This window comes from Carcharhinus amblyrhynchos, chromosome 27 (genome assembly GCF_965287045.1).
Source record: "Carcharhinus amblyrhynchos chromosome 27, sCarAmb.v2.hapA, whole genome shotgun sequence".
Lineage (NCBI taxonomy): Eukaryota > Metazoa > Chordata > Chondrichthyes > Carcharhiniformes > Carcharhinidae > Carcharhinus > Carcharhinus amblyrhynchos.
This window is the reverse complement of record NC_137350.1, coordinates 19,886,487-19,899,811: the sequence shown is the minus strand read 5'-3', so window position 1 is coordinate 19,899,811 and position 13,325 is coordinate 19,886,487. Positions and strand designations below refer to the sequence as shown.

General features: G+C 44.3%; 1 protein-coding gene and 1 pseudogene across 1 annotated transcript in view; both read right to left on the bottom strand.

Annotated features, from left to right (window-relative positions):
* itga3b (integrin, alpha 3b) overlaps positions 1 to 13,325 on the bottom strand; it is a 175,081-nt gene that overhangs the window by 143,273 nt on the left and 18,483 nt on the right. The gene's annotated exons all lie outside the window — the stretch shown is intronic.
* On the bottom strand, positions 9,927 to 10,068 carry LOC145359363 (U2 spliceosomal RNA; annotated as a pseudogene).

Sequence of the window (13,325 nt, the reverse complement as noted above, 5' to 3'; positions counted from 1 at the left end):
ATACAGATCTGTTAAACTTTCCTTATTTTTGTAGCTAGACGATGGAACAATTTATGATTAGAGTTAATCTAAATATGACTAAATATGAGTACTCGAAAGACTGGAGGGACTGATTGTGGACAAGTCCCCAGGACCGGATGGAATGCATCCAAGGGTTCTGAAAGAAATGGCGGAGGTGATAGTGGATGCCTTGGTGGTTATTTTCCAAACGTCGCTGGATTCTGGGGAAGTGCCGGAAGATTGGAAAACGGCTAATGTTATGCCGTTGTTTAAGAAGGGTGGCAGGCAAAAGGCGGGGAATTATAGGCCGGTTAGTTTAATGTCTGTTGTAGGTAAAATGTTAGAATCTGTGATCAAGGAGAAAATAGTGAGGCATCTTGAGAAGAATTGTTTGATAGAGCAGACGCAGCACGGTTTCGTTAAGGGGAAGTCGTGTCTGACGAATTTATTGGAGTTCTATGAGGATGTGTCTAGGGCGGTGGATAGAGGAGAGCCGGTGGATGTGGTGTTTCTTGATTTTCAGAAGGCGTTTGATAAGGTGCCGCACAAGAGTTTGTTACAGAAAGTTAGGGGGCATGGAGTTGGGGGTAGGGTGTTAGCGTGGATAGGGGATTGGCTGTCAAATAGGAAGCAGAGAGTGAGGGTCAATGGGTGCTATTCGGATTGGTGGTTGGTGACTAGTGGAGCGCCCCAGGGGTCAGTGCTGGGGCCTCAGCTATTTACCATTTATATCTGGAGGAGGGAACCGAGTGTATGGTGTCGAAATTTGCTGATGACACCAAGATTGGTGGAATGGCAAATTGTGCGGAGGGTGTGGAAAGTCTGCAGAAGAATCTAGATAGGCTGGGCGAATGGACCAGAAACTGGCAAATGGAATTTAATGTTGGCAAGTGTGAAGTTGTCCACTTTGGTAGGAATAATGGTAGGAAGGACTATTACTTACAGGGCAAAAAACTGTAGCATGCGACGGTGCAGAGGGACCTCAGGGTCCTTGTGCATGAGTCGCAAAAGCCCAGCCTGCAGGTGCAGCAGGTGGACAGGAAGGCGAATGGGATGCTGGCCTTCATAGTGAGGGGGATTGAATATAAAAGTAGGGAGGTCTTGCTGCAACTGTACAGGGCATTGGTGAGGCCGCAGCTGGAGTACTGTGTGCAGTTTTGGTCGCCGCACTTACGCAAGGATATATTGGCCTTGGAGAGAGTGCAGAGGAGGTTTACTAGGCTGATACCGGAGTTGAGGGGGTTGAACTATGAGGAGAGGCTGAATAAACTAGGCTTGTACTTGTTAGAGTTTAGAAGAATGAGGGGAGATCTCATTGAGACATATAAGATGATGAATGGGATGGATAGGGTAGAGGTGGAGAGGCTCTTCCCGCTCAGAAAGGACTAGGGGGCACAGCCTCAAGATAAAGGTGGGGGGGGCAGTTTAGAACGGAGTGGAGGAGGAACTTCTTCACTCAAAGGGTGGTGAATCTCTGGAATTCTCTGCCCGTTGAGGTGGTGGAGGCCGCCTCGCTAAATATATTTAAGACGCGGGTTGATAGGTTTTTGATAGGCGAGGGGATTAAGGGTTATGGGGAGAGGGCGGGAAGGTGGAACTGAGACACGACAGATCAGCCATGATCTTATTGAATGGCGGGGCAGGCTCGAGGGGCTAATTGGCCTACTCCTGCTCCTATTTCTTATGTTCTTATGTTCTTATACTTCTCGGAAGGCGCTAATGAATAGTTTTAATAAGCAGCCTTTTTATGCTTTTTATTGATAAAAAGCATTTAAAAGAACAAAAGGACACCACAAAATTGCAGATAGGCAGGAATTTCTCTGTGCTTTATTATTTTGTGATACCATAAAAGGTGCTAAAAAATGAATCTTTCCTTCATGCATATGATCAGAACTAAATTGGATCGTTATATCAAGGGCTCATCTCTACATGCTACAGAGATATCTGGACCAGGGTATGGAGGCAAGTCTTCTCAAATAACATCGCCAGCGTTGTACACTGTGCAAATAAGATTGCAGACAGTGCTTGCACGTGGTTTTAGTTATTAGTGAGAGTGGTGCAGTTACTACACCACAAATTAGATTCCAGACAGTCAATACAGAGATGCACCTGAAGTAACATTCAGCATGAATAAGATGAAAAATGCAAAAACTGTGCCCTATAATTACATGGGTCAGACATGCATTATCCGTAAGTACAGACAGTAACCTTTATCTGAAATCTATTCAATATGCAACTCGAGGGCTTCGATGCTCTGAATAGATTTCGGATGTCACTTCTTCAAAGAAGCGCTTCTCATGTGCAAGAATGATACTGGTCATTCCATAAGTGACACTGCTCACGTGATGATTTTTTAAAAAAAATGGATATCACAATTCGACTTGTCTGTGATAATTTTTGGTATGTAAACTTCAGTCAAAACAGAAGGCGAGAAAGGATAATCTTTTAAATAATAGCAAAGTTACAAAATATATATTAGAATCATCAAATCCCTACAGTGCCGAAGCAAGCCATTCAACCCACTGAATCTGCACCGACTCAGACAGTACATCCCACCTAGACCCTACCCCCATAACCCAGGCTTGGATACCACACATAAACCTCATTCAAAAAAAATTCCCACAGCTTCTTGGTGCTTGCACAGAGAGCGAAGGCTACAAGAGGAGGGAAAAGAATGATTGGCAAGAATAAAAAGGTACAAATCCAACAAGGAGGTGCAAGCGGGAAGCTATGGGGAGGCTTTTCATTTGATCTCTTAATGACCAACCAAGTGCATGGCAGGAGGTCCAAGTGTTGCCAGATGATTTGCTTCACATTTACTACTTGCCTAAGCTACACTTTCACTTAACAGCTCTTACACTGCAGCTCATGCCTACTCACATGTTAACATCTCACTTTATTCACTTCTTCCAAAAAGGTCACTTAGTGAATCACAATACACAATAGTGGTCAGTGATTGACACCTAGGTGGACACACATAGCCTGTAATTTGATTAATTTAAGAACACAGTGATTTTAGACATTTGTGCCACATTACACTCTGGGAGAGTAAATGCTGGCCTAGCTGCATGATGTATAAGTGCCCATGTGATCCAATTGTGCACAGAGCATTAGCTGGTATTGTACCATCATTCAGGACAAAACCCAGCAGTTAAAGCAGTGATAATCTCGTAACTTGGACTTTAATGGTGTTAAGTGATAGGCACTTCCAGAGTGCAACGGACCACAAAACTGAAAGATAGAGAGAAAAAGGATGCTGCTCTCCCAAAGGACAGGGTGGCACTGTGGTTAGCACTGCTGCTTTACAGCACCAGGGACCCAGGTTCAATTCTAGTCTCGGGCTCGCTGCCTTTGGGTGGGTTTTCTCCGGGTGCTCTGGATTGCTTCCATTGTCCAAAGATGTGCAAGGTAGGTTGGTTAGCTATGCTAACTTGCCCTTAGTGTCGGGCGGACTAGCTAGGGTAAATACATGGAGTTATGGTCATAGGGTTTGATTGTTGTCTGTGCAGGTCGGATGGGCTGAATGGCCTCCTTCTGCAGTGTAGGGATTCTGTGAATTTTGTGTTCCACACACATCCTTTATCCATCTTCACTCCTAGCAAAAAGTACCTGCAAATTTATCAACAGCTTACACTTAACTAGTGACTTTAATGTAAAAAAAATTCTAATGCTCTTCACCAAAAGTTAAGGAAATGCAAATGCTCGGCCAAAACAGGATATTAAATGTATTGATTAAATTTGATTAAGAGATGAGTTTTGGGTGGGGAGGATTTAGGAAAGGAATTCCAAAGGATGGGACCATGGTAGCTGAAGGCAAAGCTGTCAATCTGGGGGCAAAGTCAGAGCAATGGAGAGTTCAGGCGGAACTGGAAGAGCAGGAATAGAAACAAGAAAGGATGAAACTAACTGGAAATTTAAACATAAGGAGAAGAATTTTACATCCAAGGTACTGGGGTATCAGAAGCTAAGATACGTCAGTAATTAGGGCAAGAGTGATGGTTGATAGGACTTGCTATGCTACAATATCCTGTGACCAATTCAGTCAAACTGTAAATTATCACATTTATTACCAATAAAATCCAGCAAAATAAAAAGGGTTTTAATTCTTCCCGATTTACATATGTTGTTACAGTAAGTACATGTGGGCTACAGTGTCTCAAGACAGCAGCTCACCACCACCTTCTCAAGGGCAACTATGGATGGGCAATACATGCTGGCCAGTGAGTGACGCCCATGTCCCATGAATGAATAAAGAAAAAAAAATGGTGGAAAGACCACAAAAATGGGATCACCAAATTGATTCTTTGCTTATGGGCAATCGATGCTTTGCTAGTATTCTCCCAAGATGTCCCAGCTCTGGGCTGCGATACTTCTCTGCAGGATAACTGAGGCAGTGTATCAAGGTAGTTTCATAAATCAGCAATTGATGACTCCGAACATCCCATGCTGAATTCAGGGTCTGACGTATGACCTGAACAAATGACCTGCTCAAGGTGAAACAGGCACGAAGCACATGCCCGTGTGGTGCCACGAGAAGGAGTCGGATCACAAAACATTGATTTTTGTTAAAGTTTGCAACCAAAAACCTTCCAGAGACCAGATGCCTTTAACCTACAAATGCAGCCTAGAAGCATCAGCAGGTGGGGTGGGGAGCTTTGTTTCCTCAGTGCCAGCAACATTCAGCTGTTTGACATTCCTCACCACTGGCTGATTAAGACATCAAAAAGATTGAACTCACCCCAATGAATTGCCTACCCCTTGGTACGTACTTTAGTCAGAGGAAATGAATCAGAGAAAGGAATCTTTTTAAGCACACTTTTAATGCAGATGAGTCAGTCAGACAAGTTGAGGAGAGTTGCCACAGGCCACAATTCAGCAAGATGCGGTTTTAAAAAAAAGGCTTTGAAAGACCGGAAATGAGGAAGGAAGGTAAATCACTTTGTAAAGCTACCAAGCTGGCTGCATTATTGCTCATTCAAATGAGGAACTGCTTTGCTGTGGGCAGTTGAATTTTCCAGCTTTGATCCAGGGTCAGTAGAGGTGCGAGAGGTCATATTCCCCATTCAACACCAAGAGGTCGTATTCCCCATTTGATACATCAGAACATAAGAACTAGAAGCAGGAATAGGCCATCTGGCCCCTCGAGCCTGCTCCACCATGCAATAAGATCATGGCTGATCTTTTAGTGGACTCAGCTCCACTTATCCACCTGCTCACCATAACCCTTAATTCCTTTACTGTTCAAAAATTTATCTGTCTTTGCCTTAAAAACCTTCAATGAGGTAGCCTCAACTGGTTCACTGGGCAGGGAATTCCACAGATGCACAACCTTTTGTATGAAGAAGTTCCTCCTCAACTCAGTCCTAAATCTGCTGCCCTTATTTTGAGGCTATGCCCCCTAGTTCTAGTTTCACCCGCCAGTGGAAACAACTTCCCTGCTTCTATCTTATCTATTCCCTTTGTAATTTACATGTTTCTATAAGATCTCCCCTCATTCTTCTGAATTCCAATGAGTATAGCCTCAGTCTACTTGGTCTCTTCTCATAAGCCAACCCTCTCAACGTAGGAATCAACCTAGTGAATCTCCTTCATATCCCCTCCAGTATCCTTTCTCAAGTAAGGAGACCAAAACTATACACAAACTCCAGGTGTGGCCTGTGTACATTTTGGTCTTCTGGATACCAGGAGTGCTAGATATAAATCCAAGCCATACCTACTCACCACTAGTGCTGGGTCAGTGAGCTCCACCAGTTCAGGTCACTTGCATGCAGACAATTTCCCAAGAAGTGTCCCCATTCTTCAGATCAGCTGCTCTGAATTTCAAATTCCAAATTAGGGCAGAATTGTTCATGGGAAGCAGCTGCAAAGTGACATCCAAAAGGCAATACACCAATAACTATTCAGTGTCATGAACTAAACTCAACATCCTGAGGTAAGAGTTACATTTATACAAAGATCTGACCAAAGGTCATCTACACTGGAAACGGGTTGGCGCTATTCTCTCCCCACAGATGCTGTCAGACCTAGAGTCACAGAATCCCTACAGTGCAGGAGGCCACTTGGCCCATTGAGCCTGCACCGACAACAAACTCACCCAGGCCCTATTCCCATAATCCCATGTATTTGCCCTGTTAATCCCCCTGACACTAATGGTCAATTTAACATGGCCAATCAACCTAACCTGCACATCTTTGGAGTGTGGGAGGAAATTGGAGCATCCAGAGGAAACACACACAGACACAGGGAGAATGTGCAAACTTTACACAGACAGTGACCCGAGGCTGGAATTGAACCCAGATCTGGAATTGAACCTAGATCCTTGGCGCTGTGAGGCAACCACTATGCCATCATGCTGCCGTGAGATTTTTCAGCATTTCTTGTTTCCATTACATTTATGCACAGGCTAACACTTTACACTGTTGTTTCGACTATTTCACACAGACTTTCTTCACACTTGTACAGAAGACTAATTATAAAGCATATCACACCTTGGGCTGAGGGAGAAATGGAGAGTGTGCTCAGGAACATTAGGGTGTAATTTAAGACTGAGATTTTCCAACACCCCCCTCCTCTCCCGTGGTGGGTTTTCTGATGGCGAAAGTGGCTTTCCATTGCCTTCCAGCTAGACCTTCCCATCTCACCAAAGTCAATGGCCACCTGCGTTGCTTGCCGGTCATACTGTCGGGGAACTTACCATGGGGAGAAGGGGTCATCTTCAGCAAGACCGGAAGGATCCCACTGGCAGGAAGGGCCAGAAAATCCCGCCCTAAGTCTTCAAATTGATCTCAGATTTGAACTGAACCAAGTAGTAACAGCTTAGAAACCCAAGAGGAAATCAGAAATTGAAAAACTTAGACTTCACATCTGTAATTGCAAATCAGATTCAACTTTCAATTCCTGGTATTAATGGACTAATGTGACAGTGCATACAGAAAATGAACATTTCCTCAGTTAAGAAGACTTATTTATATAGCGCTTCTCACAACCACCAAATGTTTCCAGGCACTTGACAGCGAACAAAATACTTTTTGAAACAAAGTCACTGTTGCTATGTAGAAGTCAAGGGATATGGGCCAAATGCAGGCTATTGGGACCAACTTAGTGGTAAAAACTGGGCGGCTTGGACAAATTGGGCCTAAGGGCCTCTTTCCATGCTGTAAACCTCTATGACTCTCTATGAGAGTATGACAAGTTAGTTAATTCCTACAAACAGTAATGTGATAGTAACCAGACTTGGCAAACAGGCAAAACATCCAAGCTGAAAGATGGCACCTCCGACAGAGCAGTGCTCCCTCAGTACTGCACTAGAATGTCAGCCTTAAATCTTGGTGCCCAAGCCCTGGAGAGGGGCTTAAACCCAAAACCTTGTAATTCAGAGACTATAAACGGAGTCACGGCTGACTACTAAATGGACGGGCTGTGGTTTTTGCAAGTCCACATCCCTGAACTGAAGCGAAGAATTTGTAAAGCACTGACCAAAACTCAATGTGGTTGAATCATGAGTTAAAAATAAAAACAGGTGTCAAAAATTTGGCACGAACATTGCAATCCCATATCCTCAGTGACTTTTAACAGTGGAGTTCTCATGCAGACTCAATAAGCGTAATTTGAAAACAAAAATGGGGTTTAACTTTGATTGGGTAGGATGGTAGGATTTAAATTCCACATTTGCACAGAATCACTTTGAACTCACCTACTTCGGGAATAGTAATTAGGCAACAAAACTGCTCTTTTTTAAAATTAATTCGTGGGACATAGACATCGCTGGCTGGTCAGCATTTACTGCCCATCCCTAGTTACCCCTGGAGGGCAGTTGAGAGTCATTGCTGTGGCTCTGGAGTCACATGTAGGCCAGGTCAGGTAAGGATGGCAGATTTCATTTCTTAAAAGGACATCTGTGAACTAGATGGGTTTTTCCGACAATCAAAAATGGTTTTATAGTCATCAGTAGATTCTTGATTCAAGATATTTTATATTGAATTTAAATTCCACCATCCGCCATGGTGAAATTCAAACCTGCATCCCCAGATCGTTCACTGAGTTTCTGGATTAATAGTCTAGCAATAATACCACAGGGCCACCACCTCCCCCCTAGGAGGCAGATTGCTCATTTAAATGTTTTAACGAGGCTGTGTGCATTGCATTTTAGCTCCTTTTTAAATTTAGCCTTATTAAGCAGAGTTTCACCTGTTTCCCTCAAATCAAGCCCTTAAGACTTACCAGAAGGGCTGCTACAGGCCATATGCCTCATTAATGTCCTTTAGGGTAGATGTTTCCAGCACTTGACAATAGATTTAACACAGAAAATCTGCCATCCTTACTTGATCTGGCCTACGTGTGACTCCAGAGCCACAGCAATGTGGTTGACTCTCAGCTGCCCTAAAACTAGGGATGGGCAACGAATGCTGGCCATCTAGCAACACCCATGTCCCATGTATGAATAAAAAAAAAGGAGCTTTGTCTGGGCCCATCCTTGTAATTGATGATTTCCTTTGTTCCTCTTCTGTCTCCAGTCCTCTAATCAACCTTACCCAACCTTTCAAACCACCTTCTATCTCCTCCCACCTCCCTCACAACATATACCCGAGTGGCCTACTTGCTCCTGGCCCGTGTAGCACCGTCTGCTGGACAGAGAATCAAGTTTGTCAGTTCAGCTGCATTCTGGGAGGAGGAACTCATTGGGTGGGATTTTATGGCCTCACTGATCCCGAAATTGTAAACCTCCGCCCGAGGTCAATGGACTTTTCCATGGTCTGCCCCTCGCCTGCTCCGATTCCCATAGTGAGTGGGGTGGTAAGATTCCAGCCATTGGACGGTGAAAAGAAGATACCATATTTACTCAGGAGTTAAACTCCAATAACGTTCAGGGATCTCCCACTCTCTTTGGGAATGCTATCCAGTGAGGCTTACAGGTTAGAGGATAGCAAAAGAAAAGAGCTAATAATAGACCTTCACTATTTTTGATACAAGGTTTTTGTAAGAAGGTCGGATGAGACTGATGTCTACTATTTTGCTCTTTGTGCAAAAATACAGCAGAATCATCTCCAAAAACCATTTCAAAGCCGCTATCTGATTTTCAATAGTTACTGCTCACAAGCAGTCTAGCGTGTGGTCTGGAGTTTGGTTTTGATGTTCAGCTGTTGGAGATAGTGCCGAGTTAAACCATTTAAGGTCATTGCTCAGATACAGTACTTGACGGGGAAGTAGCAAATCACATGCAGCCTCCAAGTCGTGTGCATACTCAACCGTGCGGCCGTGAAAGATACTGCACAGGCACGGCCACGCAATTAAAAAGGCACGGCTTGAGTTGAAATAAACTGGCTGCACACAAAAGAAAATAAGGAATAACTATTGCAAGGGTAGTTTATTTTTCAAAAATGGCAGCTGCTTATAAAGCCATAGAATTGTGTGATAGGCCAGATTATCAGGGCCTTTAAAACCATAAGATGTAGGAGTAGACTTAGGCCATTGAGCCCATCGATTCTGCTCCGCCATTTGATCATAGTTGATATATTTTGCAACCCCATTTCCTATAACCTTTGATCCCTTTACCAATCAAGAACCTATTTATCTCTGTCTTAAATACAATCGATGACCTGGCCTCCATGGCTGTCTGTGACAATGAATTCTACAGATTCACCACCCTCTGGCTGAAGAAATTCCTCCAAATCACGGTTCTGAAGATTTGACCCTTTACTCTGAGGGATTTTAGTCTTTCCTATTAATAAAAGGGGGATCAGAAGACCAAACAGAAATGATTTTTTTTTGTTTTTATTCCAATTGAGTCCAATTCAGAGTCTCAACAAGTTGAGACATTCCCAATCCAAGCTGACAAGACAGGGCTCTCACCTCCTGTCTTGGGCTTGATCTACATGATCCAAACTGATTGGAGTAGGCATAGCTCCTCCTCCTCCTCCAAGGCTTGATCTGATTCGCATCTTAGCCAAAAGGCCAAGATGCTGCTTTTAAAAATGTCTTCAAACGAAGCTGAAATGTAATGTAATGACTTCAACCAAGCACAGCATGTCAACACTACACTTGATCTTAGCCAGAAGGCCGAGAAGCGATGGTCTTTCTTGCTTTAGAAAAAGGTGTTGTTTTGCCATTGTAACAAAATGCAACCCTTAGAGAAATGAAGCATATGGTCAGAGAACCTCCTTTTGAAAACTTGCACCATCACACTTGAGGGACCCCTGCAGGCAAGCGAAAGGTGTGCTTCAGTTTAACGCACAGTGCTGCAGATTTTGAATCTCAGTCCCTCCGTCCCAAGATTGGTTTTACTTCCGATGGTTTGGAACTCAACATGCAAATTGACACATTCGCGTCACCATTCTATTAATGTGCAACTTTCACATCAAGGTTTCTGTGCCTCGTCTTGCTCACCTGACCTCGTCTTGCTCACCTGACTCAAGCGAAAGCTTTATTCGAATGCCAAGGGGCATACTGGGGAGTCAGAATTCCAATTTGCCAAACTAAATGTTATAAGTGCTGGCAAGGGAAAATACAATTAACACAGAATGGAAATCCTGCAGAATCCCATTGGATGTTGCAGAGAATAGGGGCCTGGATTGTGTTTTAACTGTCCCCTCCCCACCCCACCCCCCTCACCCCCGGCAGGTTTTCCAGCAGCGAGGTGGTACCTTGCTATTGGTCAAAGTCAATGGTAAAGTCATTTACCCAACATCTCACCCCCTGCCCACGACACCTTCCCATGCAGAGAAGGTGCAACACCTGCCCCTTTACCTTCTCCCTGCTCATTATCCAGGATCCTAAAGATCCCTTCCTAGGTCCTACAGACCCCTTCCAAGTAAAGCAGCTTTTCACATGCAATTCCTTCAATCTGGTCTATTGCAGTCACTGCCCTCAATACGATTTATTCCACATCGGGGAGACCAAATGCCGACTGGGTGACCAATTTGCTGAACACAGAAAACGCTGGAAAATCTCAGCAGATCTGGCACCATCTGTAAGGAGAGAAAAGATCTGACGTTGAGTCCAAATGACCTTTTGTCTCTATTGGTTTCAGATTCCAGCATCCACAGTAATTTGCTTCTAACTTTGCTGAACACCTTTGGTCTGTCCACAAGCAGGACTCAGACCTTCCTTGCCACTTCAACACACCACCCTGCTCTCCACATGTCCATCCTTGGCCCTTTGTAATGTTCTAGCGAACCCCAACACAAGCTGCAGGAACAGCACCTCGTCATCTGATTGGGCACGTTACAACCTTCGGGACTGAACACTGAGTTCAACCACTTCAGAGGATGAACTCTCCCCTCCACCTTCACCCCATTTCTATTTATTTTGTTTCATTCTGTTTCTTCTTTTCATCTCATTCATCATTTTTTCATCCTTCTTTCTCATGCCTATTTTTCCACTTCTCCATTCCAGCTCTCCTTCTTGCCTCTTCCCCCACTTTCGGGGTAACTGCTATAATCCCCAGGCAGTCCCTTGGCCACCTGTAATTCTATTCTGTCATTCATGCATTCGGATCACTTAATGAACACATTTAGCACCTTTCTTAGTCTTCTGTATCCTCATTTACATTCCCCTTGTCCCATTCCAGCCCTACACCACTCCCAGCTCACGATACAAGTCTCTGTTGATTCTTTTCGCTTTGACAAAAGATCATCAAGACTCAAAATTGGCTCTATTCTGTCCTCATGGATGCTGTTAGATCTGTTGAGATTTTCTAGCATTTTCTGTTTTTGTTTCAGATTCCAGCACCCACGGTATTCGGCTTTTATCACTGGTAATTTGTGTTGCTTACCAGCCATGCTGCAGGGGAACCTGCTGTTGGAGGGGTCAACCTCGACAGAACCAGAAGATTCTATTCGTGGGAAGGGCCAGAAAATGCCACCAATAGTGATTCATGGCAAATGGGGGACACTGCACTGGTGTCCTAACCCACCAACCTTTTATTAGGATGGAAATACCACATAGTCACAAAGTCCATTTTAAAACTGGACAAGAACACAATGGAAGAAAGTTATTTTATTAAGCTGCAGCATTTGTTAAAAAGACAAGTCATGTTTTTGAAAGGACCTTGTCCAGAAGACACCTTCAACACAGCTGCCTGAGAGACCAAAAGGAAGAATCAACAGATTGGAAGATGTTGATGAAAATCAGTTAGCAGAGGATTAAGCTCAAACTTCCTCAGTGATTAAGGTTCTATGTCACTGATTATCACTTTCCCCCCTGGGTTATCAGCGTGTGTATTTATACTCTCAACATTGCTGCAAAGCAGTTTACTGCTCTGGAATGTTGAAGGTTATTAGTGTAAATTAGGAATGAGGGCCTCCCATTACAGAGAAATGTCTGTGCAAAGTCTGTACGTTCTTCTCTGTGTGGGTTTCCTCCGGGTGCCCTGGTTTCCTCCCACAGTCCAAAGATGTGCGGGTTAGATGCATTGGCCGTGCCAAATTGCCCTTTAGAGTACCGAGATGCGTAAATTAGAGGGATTAGCGGGGTAAATATGTGTGGTTACGGGGATAGGGCCGAGGTGGGATTGTTGTTGGTGCAGGCTCAATGGGTGAATGGCCTCATTCTGCATTGTAGGGTTCTACGATTCTATGAAATGATACCAGTCTCCTTTTTGGGGAAGCGCAGAGGCTGTCTCATATCACTTCAACATTGCGTCAAACAGAAAAAAAGTGTGTCCACAAGAACTTTGCAGACCCTGCTGCCTGCATTCTTCAAACTAGGGTATTCCAACCTTTCCGCATGTAGGCCCCATTTCAATTATTTCCTCACCCAAGGGGCTGATCCTTGTGCATGAGTCGCAAAAACCCAGCTTGCAGGTGCAGCTGGTGGTCAGGAAGGCGAATGGGATGCTGGCCTTCATAGCGAGGGGGATTGAATATAAAAGTAGGGAGGTCTTGCTGCAGCTGTATAGGGCATTGGTGAGGCCGCAGCTGAAGTACTATGTGCAGTTTTGGGCACCGCACCTGCGCAAAGATATTTTGGCCTTGGAGGGAGTGCAGAGGAGGTTTACTAGGCTGATACCGGAGTTGAGGGGGTTGAGCTATGAGGAGAGGCTGAATAAACTGGGCTTGTACTCGTTAGAGTTTAGAAGAATGAGGGGAGATCTCATTGAGACGTATAAGATGATGATTGGGATGGATAGGATAGAGGTGGAGAGACTCTTCCCGCTCAAAAAAGACAGTAGGACTAGGAGGCACAGCCTCAAGATAAAAGGGGGGCGGTTTAGAACGGAGTTGAGGATGAACTTCTTCACTCAAAGGGTGGTGAATCTCTGGAATTCTCTGCCCGTTGAAGTGGTGGAGGCTGCCTCGCTAAATATTTTTAAGACGCGGGTTGATGGG